Source organism: Macrobrachium rosenbergii, chromosome 23, assembly GCF_040412425.1.
Source record: "Macrobrachium rosenbergii isolate ZJJX-2024 chromosome 23, ASM4041242v1, whole genome shotgun sequence".
NCBI lineage: Eukaryota > Metazoa > Arthropoda > Malacostraca > Decapoda > Palaemonidae > Macrobrachium > Macrobrachium rosenbergii.
Window position 1 is genome coordinate 35,847,778 of NC_089763.1, and position 11,410 is coordinate 35,859,187.

Here is an 11,410-nt window from a genome sequence, read left to right on the forward strand (position 1 = left end):
TATATATATATATATATATATATATATATATATATATATATATATATATATATATTTATAATGATATATATATATATATATTAATATGTATATATATATATATATATATATATATTTATATATATAGATATATAATGTATATACGTATATGTACAAATATATATAAATTATATATATAATGTTAGTTGTAAACATATTTAATACAAAGAGAAATAAATGTTTCCGTCAATTATTTTACTCAAGCATTTCAAACATGGCCTCAGCATTGATGACATACAAGCGACAGGGAACAGCAGTGTGTCCTTCACAATTTACTTATTCATTTATTTACCTGTTTATTTATTTATCAGTCTATTTATTCATTCATTCATTTATTTATTTGTGGCTTCCAGGCACAAAATTAATCGCCAGTATTCCGAGTCACGGCGGAGATTTAGAGTCGTGACTTCAGGCTCCCACCTAATTAACTCGTTTGAACTCGGCATGCGCATGCGCGATTCGAGCACCTTGGGTTACATAAGATCGCTTGGATGGCTTTTTTTTTTTTTTTTTTTAGCTCTCACTCTCGTGTGCACCAGATTAGGCTAGTCAGTTTTGCTGAGAGTGTCTTCGACTCTTTGCAGCTGAGCCTGGGGTGGTGTGTACTCTCTCTCTCTCCCTCTCTCTCTCTCTGTTCATGTAAAAGGAGGAGAGATTTGTAGCAGGCAATATGATGACGTTTCATCATATTTCATCTTAACAAGAAATGCATCTGTTTATTTTCCTAATAAAATATCCTTCATTGAAGTTTTTTCTTCCTTTCCAACTAATATAAGTAAAAAATGCGCCGAAGTTTCTTCGGCGTAATCGAGTTTTCTGTACAGCGTATAATGCTGTATAGGCCTCGGCCCGTAAAACTTTAATCACGGTCCGGTGGTGGCATGTCCTAAAGCGTTGCCAGACGCACGATTATGGCTAACTTTAACCTTAAATCAAATAAAAACTAGTGAGGCTAGAGGGCTGCAATTTGGTACGTTTGATGATTGGAGGGTGGGTGATTAACATACCAGTTTGCAGCCCTCTAGCCTCAGTAGTTTTTAAGATCTGAGGGTGGACAGAAAAAGGACGGACGGACAGACAAAGCCGGCACAGTAGTTTTATTTTACAGAAAACTAAAATATAAATAAATTCTGAGCAGGATATTCTATCAAATTTTTTGCAGTATCGGTTAAAATTATGATAAAATTATACTTTCCAACGAATCCCATATCATAAAATTAGAAATACCAAAGCTGGTATCCTACACCCCTAAATTTTCCCTCTTTATATTTTAAAATAAATTCCTCTACGGTGACTTATCGCTAACCCTGAAGTAAACACTAGGGGGTTATTTTCGAGAATAGGCCAAAATATAGACATGAGATTACGTTAAGAGAATATCTTATTTTGACTACAAAAATCGCCAAGTTTGGGGTGTCACAGACAGCTAACTAAACGATTACTTTAGAGTTAAGATATTTTATTACATACACCCATACTAATACCAAATATATATAATATATACGTATATATAAATATAAATAATATACAGTATATATATACATATATATATATACAGTATATATATATATATACATATATATATATATATATATATATATATATATATATATACATATACATATATGTATGTATGTATCACCACTGGTATGCCATAACCTTGTCGTTATGTTCTTAAAGTACGTTCGATGAATGGGCGATTAAGTTAGTGGTAAGATATGTTATCACGAACACCCATACTAATATATATAGCCTATATATATATAGACACGTAAATTGGGCCGTATTTAAATACGATAATTTTTTTAGCCGACTTGGTCTAGAAAAGATACAATGGCAAGAATAAGTAACAATAAAAAAAGTTATTTGAAACAATCACCTATGCATCTACTAATAAAATATAATATATATATAATATATATATATATATTATATATATATATATATATATATATATATATATATATATATATATATATATATACATATATATATACATATACTGTATTATATATTACGTAAAATGTGGCCACATTTAAAAACGATCAGTTGAGTTCTAGCAAAAAAAAAAAAAAAAAAAAAAAACAATGGCAATCGTAACAATAAAAAAGTTATTTGTTCCACCATGCATCTACTAATATACATATATATAATGCATCTACATAATATATATATATACATATATATATATATATATATATATATATATATATATATATATATATATATATATATATATATATATATATATATATATATATATATACATAAATTGTGGCCACGTTTAAATACGATAATCTTTTCAGGTGAGTTAGTCTAACAAAGATACAATGGAAAATGTAAGAAATAAAAGTTAATTGTAACACTCACCCATGCATCTAGTAATGCTCAACAAGCCCTCCCTTCGTTTCAGTGCCACTTTAAACCTATAACGGATAGAATTCGCCAAATTCCGCAGCGGGGGGGGGGTTGTTCATTGATGTCCCAGATCGAGTTTATGGCGGTCTGGAGTTTATCGAGTGTTGTCCTCTCCCCCTTCAACAAGACTTGATCGCTGCCCAAAGGTTTTCTACTGGGGACAAATCAGGGGAATTGCCTGGCCAAGACTCAATTTGGCTATCGTTTGGCCAATCAGTGACGTAATAGCTGGTGAGAGTGAGTGAATCAGTGACGTAATTGGCGGCGTGGCACCTCGCACCGTTAACAGGGTGTTTAATCCTGGCACCGTTCTGCTGCAGAATGGATGTCCGCCGATTTCTCAATAGGAAGATTCCAAAACGTCGTCTAACACTTAAGATCCCCCACGCCACCATACCAAAAACACCCCCACACCATAACATACAGGGGAACCTGACCTTGAGTGCAAAATGTTTAGGTCCCGGCTTATCACTGTGAGGCACCCATTTCCCCTCCCCACACCCGTGAAATGTAGCCTCCCCCATCCATCCTCTGCTTTGGTGTGTCTGGATGGTACGTGTGGATAGGTGGTCAAGCAGTTGTGTATTATGTTTTTAATTTCCTTGCACCAGTCAAAACTAGTCGTCTATATGCCGTTTCCTAAGTATGATAGCGCGAGGAGAAAGCCTACAGGGGCTCCAAGACCAAGAGCAGGGTAGACATTCCACACCGGCTGGACGCCATGAACTTGTCAAAAAGCCGTCTTACAGTTCTCTCACCTATGACACTTTGCTTCATTATTTCAATCGTTTTCAGCCCCACCTTATGACATTCAGTTACACGGACTATATCGTGAATGTTACACAGTCATGATGCAAACACAATCAAGTAGGAACACTGCCTGTTTGGGACACACTTCCGTAACAAATACAATAGACACAAATCCAAATGACAGCCCAGAAGCTACTCTACTGATCTACTTGAACTACTTCCCTTGTTCTGTGCTGGGGTGGGAGGGGAGGAAGAGTTGGGGTAAGTTGACATTTAGTAATTTTATGCTAGTAGATTTTTTCTCCATATGAAAATTGTATGGGAAACCATCAATAATTATAGTTGTTTTCATTTCATCTGTCCACTCACGGGTAAAAGTATGTATGGCGCATATGCGTATGGACAGCACGTGAGTGACTGACATTCAGCGTTTCCGAAATCGTTGGCTCATTGTGATAAATATTAAACTATTTTTCCAAAAACGCATTCGAATGTTTATATAGACAAAGAATCCTCGCCCCTTTCTAATATATTTTATAAACGCATCGATCTTCATTCATAATATACTAACACAAGCACACAAAAGACTAGGTTGTATCCAACATTCTACCCATATCAAACGCAAACGAACGATGGATGAGCTTTCAGCCATTATGGTTGATCTTATCAGTATAGCCCAGACCACTCTTAGACCTATGCTCAAAAAGTATTCAAATCACAATATTTTCTTGTCATTCAGATTTCATTCTCCGTGCCGTTTCATTGCATGTGTATGGGAATAACTTTATTACGAAACCAAATATTGTTTACCTCTAAAACATGAAGCGCGGACCAACGAAACTAGGCCTATGCTACTGATCAGCCAGGTATTTTATTTTACTAACCTTCTTTTAAGCACACATTCATTCCATTTCAGTCAGAAATTACTCTTTTATTGTAACCTTTATGTATTCATTCTATCTAATTATCGTTCCAATGCCCAACAATGAAAAAATATTGTAAGCCTCGGCTATCCATTTATACCGTACGTTAACATCTCAGGATGACGGGGAATGAATGGGATTTTAAACTTTTTCTAGATAAGCTATTTAGCTAAATATTCCCGAAAGCGCCCAAGCACTGAACTAATACAATTATTTGCATCCTCAATAAAAAATGAGATAAATATGCGGAGTATTCTGGACAGAAAAACCACAACACCATAGCTATCACGCCATGTTATAACTGAAATATCCCACCTTCCCGCCAATACAAAAGTGGTTTTCCATTCACCTCCCCACGTCCTAGACAGCCTCGTAGACAACGCTGTTCCTTGCGGACGAGTATTTCGAATATTAACCTGCTCTTGTAATTTAATTGCAAGAAATTATTAAGAAAACTCTAACTCTAGCATAGCCATGTGTCTTTTTATGTACCTACAGTGAGATAAAACATAATCGCTTGCATTTGCCCTGAGTAGACTGTTTGTTAAAAGCTCGCCATTCAACTAGACAGGCCCTCTGTCTGCTGATTGGCCCTTGTGCTTAACGGGTGGGCCATGAGTTCCGTCTACAAGGTCATCAGAAATCTCTCTTGTTACTTACAGTAGGTCTAGCGCCCATTGCCTCCAGATGGATAGCAGGACGTATTGTGATGCCGTCTGGATTTTAAAGTTTTTTTTTTTATTTTATTTTATCGATATCGTTTCTGAGATCATCAGTCTCCAGTATTATCTTGTCTAATTACTATTGTTGCTTGTATCGATAAAATGAAAGAAACCCACCCTAAACTTCCAGACGGCATGACACTACGCCCTACCATCCACCATGGGGCAAAAGGCGCTGGGCGTGGGATCAGGGACCCAGGCAGATTTAGTTGTACCCCTCACCTGAGGACGGTGTGGCTGACACAGAAGGAAGTACTTACCGTGAGCGTAAAAACAAATAAAAATTCGCCGAGGTTTCTTCGACGCAATCGAGTTTTCTGTACAGCTGCTACAGTGTATAATGAAGTCCACCAAAAATAGATCTGTCTTTCGGTAGTCTCGGTATAATGCTGTATGAGCCGGGCTCATGAAACTTTAACCACGGTTCGGTGGTGACCTGGCCTATATCGTTGCCAGACGCACGGTTATGCCTAACTTTAACCTTAAATTAAATCAAAACTACTGAGGCTAGAGGGCTGCAATTTGGTATGTTTGATGATTGGAGGGTGGATGATCAACACACCAATTTGCAGCCCTCTAGCCTCAGTAGTTTTTAAGATCTGAGGGCGGACAGAAAAAATGCTGACAGAAAAAGTGCGGACGGACAGACAAAGCCGTCACAATGGTTTCCTTTTCAGAAAGCTAAAAACGAATTAGAACCAAATGAGAGTCCTGCGTGTTTAATTGAATTACACCGTTCCTGCAAATCTCTCGCTTTTAAAGCAGTTTTCAGCATCTGGATAATCCTCATGCATATTCTATCTGGGCGCGGCAGAACAGCACAGAAAAACACTTAGTAAATTGTCAGTGAACGACTTTTACTGATTTGCAGATGCTTTGCAATTGATTTCAGCGCAATTTACGTTTGCTATGAGTGGTCTGCAAGAAGTCATCATTCCGTCTACCTAACGTTTGCATAATTTAAAGAAAAGTAAGTTTCATTTAGTGTTTGCATAATTTAAAGAAAAGTAAGTTTCTTTCAATGTTTGCATAACTTAATGAAAAGTAAGTTCGTTCAAATGACACTAATTTCCATGGACCTGGAACCTGCAACTCATAAGATCCCTGGACCTCTGACTGAACTGCTGTTTAGCTAAGGCGGGAAATGCAGACTACATTTAGTTGAACTGAACTGAATATAGAATTTATGCCAAAGACCAAGCATTGGGACTTACGAGGTCATTCAGCGCTGAAACGGAAATTGACAGCAAAAGGTTTGAAAGGTGTAACAGGAGGAAAACCTCAAAGCAGTTGCACTATGAATCAATTGTTAGGAGAGGCTGGAAAGTGAGACAGGAGAGAGAATATGACAGGAGGTACTGTCAAAGGAACGAAAGGGGTTGCAGCAAAGAACCGTGAGTATTGCCTACAGTGCACCGCACGAGGTGCACTGTTGGACGCCCTCGAAATGAGAGGTGTTCAGCAGCTTATCCTGTATTTTCATCGTCATGATTTATGAAGCTTCTGCAAACTATCGCACTTTAAGCTTGCTCGGTCAAGTGACAATATGTTATCAAAGCACAGTCATCTGGGGTCTAATATTATATAAAAAGTTAAGTATACTTTAGTTTTACCAGACCACTGAGCTGATTAACAGCTCTCCTTGGGTGGCCCGAAGGATTAGACTTATTTTACGTGGCTAAGAACCAATCCGAACCACATTATAGCGAGAAATGAATTTCTATCACCAGAAATAAATTCCTCTAACTCTTCATCAGCCGGCCGCGGGAATTGAACTCCGGCTCATCGAGTGACAGTCTGAAGCTCAACCGACTCGGCCAACAAAGGGCTTCTAATATCATATAAAGTAAGACTGCTTGTGAATGGTTTGTTCTGGGATGCACCTCTTGAAATGGCAATGAAACAAAACCGTTTACATGTTTAGCCAAAAATATACATCACAAGGGATTTACAGGTTGTTCCAGTTCCCACGACAGAGCTATGTATTGAAACTGATTGAGAATTGCCTGTACGGAGAGATGGAAACATTGATACCCTTCAGTCTACACATTTCCCTCTGGATGTGTGCCAGTTCTTTACAACATTCTGTTACATGTCTCCTTTGAATAAATACCCAAACACCTTTGACAAAAGCCGTCGCAACACACGGCGTTCAGGAATATCACATAACACCGAATACCCAGCGAGAGAGAGAGAGAGAGAGAGAGAGAGAGAGAGAGAGAGAGAGGGCGTATCCGATTTCACAAATAAATTCTCGCAGTGATAATGCCTCGCAGATATTCCCAGAGGTAGTTCTCATTATGCGCAACATTTCAGGGGGATATAATGTTGCCTTTGTGTCGTTCAGGATTTCACAGATGTTTGAAATATCTGAAACGCCTGAAGGCTCAACTCACTTCCGGGATTAACCCCGCTGAATTTCATCCTTTCCACTCCACGAAACTGAAATCGTTTTTGTGGGTATAGTATAAAGAATTTAAGCCAAAGGCCATGCGCTGGGACCTATGAGATCGCTCAGCGCTGAAACTGACAGAAAAAAGGTCTGACAGGTGTAACAGGAGGAAAACCTCTCAGTTGCACCCTGAGTTAACTTTTAGGAGACGGTTGAGGAAGTAAGATGGAAGAAAGAGACTGTGAGCGGAGGTACAGTAAAAAGGAATGCACGCTGCAAAGAACCTTAAGTAATGCCTACGATTCTTCCTCGTTTTGTTAGGATTTGGTGGAGGAGGAATGACAGACGCCACATTATTTCAAATCGATTTTGTTTTTCATTGCAAATATATTAAACTTCATGAAACTATTACTATTGTGATATTGCTATTAACCAGGCGATCAGTTAAGACGCAAAATCATTCTTATTGTAGCAACGCTTCGACACTTCCTTCGCAAGTCATTCATAAACTGATTACAGGAAAGACTCGTAAAAATAACTTGTAAAACCATAAATTAATATATAAAAAGCAATATTATCAACCGAATCTAAACACATGAAAATACACAACCACATAAACATTAATTATAGAGCTATGGGGTTTCAACCAAGGCAGCCTAAAAATTCAAAATTCGTGGTAGCGTTTCGAAACAACTGAAGCGCTACCGCGAATTCTGAAGGTTAAAGATAACACTGTGAAGATAACACTGTATCACGTATTTTACAGTTGCACAATATTATCCTCAAGTGCCATTTTCTCTGTTGCACAATTTTCCGGGTGCCACTGACACATTAGCAAAAACAATTAAGAGCGCTTCAAATGATCTACAAACAATAGACACTTTGCGGAAAAATCAAAATATGCTAATTGGAAATGAAGCATTCCCTCGATTCATAATATTTAACAAGTCGGATAAAATTCCATAAAATTCTGATTCCGCTCTCCTCAGCTCTTCTACAGAATTCTCAATAAAATGGCTTTTGGAATCCTTTGAACTAAAAGAAATGTCAAATATTTTCTTCGACAATTTACAGTGATAAATCAATGAGTAGGTCTTGCCACCTGCTGTCCTGTCATGATATCTCTCCGTTCGTCTGTTCACAGGGTGTGAGTTTAAATAGCAGACCCCACGTGGTCCCTCGTGCGGTGCACGGTAGGCACTACTTCGGCCCCTAGCTGCAACCCCTTTCGTTTCGTTTTGCCGTACCTCCTCTCATATTCTCTCTCTCTCTTCCATCTTACTCTCCACCCTCTCCTATATATATATATATATATATATATATATATATATATATATATATATATATATATATATATATATATATATATATATATATATATATATATATATATATATATATACATACATATACACATATACTCACCCAAGCCGCAAACAATCCCTGGCATATGCAAAACTGTTGCCGCCGTAAACTAGAAGGCCATTCTCCTGCGGGTCATGCTAATGAGATTAAGCGTTTTCTGCATCTCTGGTCCTTTTATTCTTATTGGGCAATATTTCTCGGCGAGTGGGAAGGTGCAGATAACGGAGGCGCGCCTTAATGAACCCCCAAAGAAGACCCGGATCGCGTTCGGCTGCTTATGAAAGGAAAGCAGGGGGAGGAGGCCTCGCGGTGGAAGGGAGAGAGAGAGAGAGAGAGAGAGAGAGAGAGAGAGAGAGAGAGAGAGAGAACAGATAGAGAGAGAGAGAGAGAGAGAGAGAGAGAGAGAGAGAGAGAGAGAGAGAGAGAGAGAGAGAGAGACGAACAGAGAGAGAGAGAGAGAGAGAGAGAGAGAGAGAGAGAGAGGGAGAGAGAGAGAGAGAGGCGAAGTGGGGAAAGAGAGAGAGAGAGACAGACACACAGAATAGACGGCGAGAGTGAGAGACAGAGAGAGAAATATAGTGAGAGACAGACAGAGAAAGATACAGAGACACACACACTCACACACGGACAGAGAAGTCAGAGAGAGAGAGAGAGAGAGAGAGAGAGAGAGAGAGAGAGAGAGAGAGAGAGAGAGAGAATCTCCTTCCGTGTAGGCGCAAAGGAATACCCAGGCACAGTTGCCTATTGTAGCGCCGATATTTAAGACAACGCACAATAAGACCTTTGGATCCGCCCCCCGCCCCTCCCGCCCGCAATGCCTGGCCGCCCTCCAAGGAGCGAGAGGATGGAATTATGCACAAACAGACATATTTTCTCGGCCTGAATCAATAACGCAAAACGAAAACAGAAAGGTTTGCGGCCCAAAACAAAGCTGGACGAGAGAGGTTAAACAAAGGTGATGCGTTTTCCGAAGAATATCCCGTTCGCGTTCTTTTCCTAATCCCCTCTTTGTCTCTTCCCTCCTTCCTCCTTCTTCTTCTTCTTCTTCTTCTTCTTCTTCTTCTTCCTCCTCTCCTTCTTCCCATTTTAGCATCTCCCAAAAAGCTTAATTTATTTTGCGAGCGTTTATTTAGGTTCCTTTGTTCCATTAACCTGCCTGGCAAGCTTCCACCGAGAAATACGAGAGCTCGTGTTTTTAGCGAAAGAAAGCAGAAGGGGCAGGGGATGAAAAATGATGAAGTATACATATGTATATATATACATATGTATATACTGTAAGTATATATATATATATATGAATATATATATAAATATATACTTATATACAAATATATATTTTATATATAAATAAATAAATATATGTATATATATGTATGTATATAAAAATATATGTATATATACATACATATATATATATACATTATATATACATATATACATATATATATATATATATATATATATATATATATATATATATATATATATATATATATATATATATATATATTAGTCTCATACACGTTAATATCAAGTCATAGACATTGTTTGGTACCGAATTCATTATATCTTGGGAAAAACTTATACACGCTAATATCAAGTCATAGACATTGTTTGGTATCGAATTCATTATATCTTGGGAAAAAACTTACACCCAAGTGGAATCATAAGAGGTATAAGTGCATCTGCCCCAGCCAGGATATAAATTTAAAGCAGCTCCATTTTTTACACCAAACATGTCACTCTCCTGCTTACAAAACATAACATTACGTTACGGGTAACATCCTCGAAAAACCATGATGGCTGTGGTGACCAAAGAAGTAAATCACTGATCTGACAATCGGAACAGTAGTACCTTCTGGCAGCCTCCTCTAAAAGCAAAGTGCATATAAATATTCAGTCAAACAATGAGCCTGCATAAACTAGCCCAGAGTGCCGAGTAGCCCCAGCACAGGAGAGGAAACAGACCCTTCTTCGGGAGGCAGTAGGATCGCAAGTACCTCTCCCAGCTGGAAGGCAGAGATTATGGGCAACGACCAGGAACATATCATCGGGCAATGGTCCGGATCGCAACAGCCATGTTATCGAGAGGAAGAAGAAGAAGGGATCGTGAAGATCCCTGGACGGACTTTGTTTACGTCCGCCCAGTGGAACAACGTCCGAACAAAAGGACTGAGGCGGATGACTGCCGATGTTCTTGTTCTCTGCAGAGATAAGAACAATGGCCAGGCCTTCGTTCACGGTGAGGTTGGGAATGTAATATTTCAACAGCTGAGGAAAATGGCGGCTACTGTTGCCAAGAGTATGATAAAAAAAAAGTGAGTTAAGATGCAGATGGGAAAAACTGGTGAGCATTTACAAAGAAAACTAAATAAATATGGTAATTCTCTCACAAAGAAAACTGTGTTGCATCTCACTTCGGTGGGACCAACGACAATTACGAAGAAGGGTCTTAACGGTTTCTGCAATATGGGTATTGAAGGAAAATAAAGGATAAGATTACTAGCTTTCAGTTAATGAGAATATACATACATGTATGCATTGTATATGTATGCATGTATATATATATATATATATATATATATATATATATATATATATATATATATATATATATATATATATATATATATATATATATATATGTGTGTGTGTGTGTGTGTGGGGTATATATACATATAAATGCATACACACATACATATATATGTATGTATATATATGAATGTGTGGGTATCTATCTATCTATGTATATATACATATATATACATCTATGAAAATTTGAAATATCCTCATTTACAATA